Here is a 2,500-nt window from a genome sequence, read left to right on the forward strand (position 1 = left end):
ATACAGCGAAACTGCGAATGGCTCATTATATAAGTTATCGTTTATTTGATAGTACCTTACTACTTGGATAACCGTGGTAATTCTAGAGCTAATACATGCTAAAAATCCCGACTTCGGAAGGGATGTATTTATTAGATTAAAAACCAATGCCCTCCGGGGCTCACTGGTGATTCATGATAACTCCTCGAATCGCATGGCCTTGCGCCGGCGATGGTTCATTCAAATTTCTTCCCTATCAACTTTCGATGTTTGGGTATTGGCCAAACATGGTTGCAACGGGTAACGGAGGGTTAGGGCTCGACCCCGGAGAAGGAGCCTGAGAAACGGCTACTACATCCAAGGAAGGCAGCAGGCGCGCAAATTACCCAATCCCGACTCGGGGAGGTAGTGACAATAAATACTGATACAGGGCTCTTTTGGGTCTTGTAATTGGAATGAGTACAATTTAAATCCCTTAACGAGGAACAATTGGAGGGCAAGTCTGGTGCCAGCAGCCGCGGTAATTCCAGCTCCAATAGCGTATATTAAAGTTGTTGTGGTTAAAAAGCTCGTAGTTGAACCTTGGGCCTGGCTGGCCGGTCCGCCTCACCGCGTGTACTGGTCCGGCCGGGCCTTTCCCTCTGTGGAACCCCATGCCCTTCACTGGGTGTGGCGGGGAAACAGGACTTTTACTGTGAAAAAATTAGAGTGCTCCAGGCAGGCCTATGCTCGAATACATTAGCATGGAATAATAGAATAGGACGTGTGGTTCTATTTTGTTGGTTTCTAGGACCGCCGTAATGATTAATAGGGACAGTCGGGGGCATCAGTATTCAATTGTCAGAGGTGAAATTCTTGGATTTATTGAAGACTAACTACTGCGAAAGCATTTGCCAAGGATGTTTTCATTAATCAGGAACGAAAGTTAGGGGATCGAAGACGATCAGATACCGTCGTAGTCTTAACCATAAACTATGCCGACTAGGGATCGGACGATGTTATATTTTGACTCGTTCGGCACCTTACGAGAAATCAAAGTGCTTGGGCTCCAGGGGGAGTATGGTCGCAAGGCTGAAACTTAAAGAAATTGACGGAAGGGCACCACCAGGGGTGGAGCCTGCGGCTTAATTTGACTCAACACGGGGAAACTCACCAGGTCCAGACACAATGAGGATTGACAGATTGAGAGCTCTTTCTTGATTTTGTGGGTGGTGGTGCATGGCCGTTCTTAGTTGGTGGAGTGATTTGTCTGCTTAATTGCGATAACGAACGAGACCTTAACCTGCTAAATAGCCCGTATTGCTTTGGCAGTACGCTGGCTTCTTAGAGGGACTATCGGCTCAAGCCGATGGAAGTTTGAGGCAATAACAGGTCTGTGATGCCCTTAGATGTTCTGGGCCGCACGCGCGCTACACTGACGGAGCCAGCGAGTACTTCCTTGGCCGAAAGGCCCGGGTAATCTTGTTAAACTCCGTCGTGCTGGGGATAGAGCATTGCAATTATTGCTCTTCAACGAGGAATCCCTAGTAAGCGCAAGTCATCAGCTTGCGTTGATTACGTCCCTGCCCTTTGTACACACCGCCCGTCGCTACTACCGATTGAATGGCTCAGTGAGGCGTCCGGACTGGCCCAGAGAGGTGGGCAACTACCACTCAGGGCCGGAAAGCTCTCCAAACTCGGTCATTTAGAGGAAGTAAAAGTCGTAACAAGGTCTCCGTTGGTGAACCAGCGGAGGGATCATTACCGAGTTATACAACTCATCAACCCTGTGAACATACCTAAAACGTTGCTTCGGCGGGAACAGACGGCCCCGTAACACGGGCCGCCCCGCCAGAGGACCCCTAACTCTGTTTTTATAATGTTTTTCTGAGTAAACAAGCAAATAAATTAAAACTTTCAACAACGGATCTCTTGGCTCTGGCATCGATGAAGAACGCAGCGAAATGCGATAAGTAATGTGAATTGCAGAATTCAGTGAATCATCGAATCTTTGAACGCACATTGCGCCCGCCAGTATTCTGGCGGGCATGCCTGTTCGAGCGTCATTACAACCCTCAGGCCCCCGGGCCTGGCGTTGGGGATCGGCGGAAGCCCCCTGCGGGCACACGCCGTCCCTCAAATACAGTGGCGGTCCCGCCGCAGCTTCCATTGCGTAGTAGCTAACACCTCGCAACTGGAGAGCGGCGCGGCCACGCCGTAAAACACCCAACTTCTGAATGTTGACCTCGAATCAGGTAGGAATACCCGCTGAACTTAAGCATATCAATAAGCGGAGGAAAAGAAACCAACAGGGATTGCCCCAGTAACGGCGAGTGAAGCGGCAACAGCTCAAATTTGAAATCTGGCTCTCGGGCCCGAGTTGTAATTTGTAGAGGATGCTTTTGGTGAGGTGCCTTCCGAGTTCCCTGGAACGGGACGCCATAGAGGGTGAGAGCCCCGTCTGGTTGGACACCGATCCTCTGTAAAGCTCCTTCGACGAGTCGAGTAGTTTGGGAATGCTGCTCTAAATGGGAGGTATATG

The 2,500-nt window shown here is 49.9% G+C and overlaps 2 non-coding genes across 2 annotated transcripts in view; both read left to right on the forward strand.

The window, feature by feature from the left end:
- LRP88_02279 overlaps positions 1-1,721 on the forward strand; it is a 1,794-nt gene extending 73 nt beyond the window's left edge. The window contains exon 1 of the ribosomal RNA XR_014475148.1: positions 1-1,721. This exon is cut by the window's left edge and continues 73 nt beyond it. This is a non-coding gene — a ribosomal RNA (18S ribosomal RNA).
- A 143-nt stretch (positions 1,722-1,864) lies between these two features.
- The window catches only part of LRP88_02280, a 3,657-nt gene continuing 3,021 nt past the window's right edge, over positions 1,865-2,500 (forward strand). Inside the window, exon 1 of the ribosomal RNA XR_014475149.1 lies at positions 1,865-2,500. This exon is cut by the window's right edge and continues 3,021 nt beyond it. This is a non-coding gene — a ribosomal RNA (28S ribosomal RNA).

This window comes from Fusarium phalaenopsidis (genome assembly GCF_050370095.1).
Source record: "Fusarium phalaenopsidis strain FUZ10S chromosome Unknown contig_32286, whole genome shotgun sequence".
NCBI lineage: Eukaryota > Fungi > Ascomycota > Sordariomycetes > Hypocreales > Nectriaceae > Fusarium > Fusarium phalaenopsidis.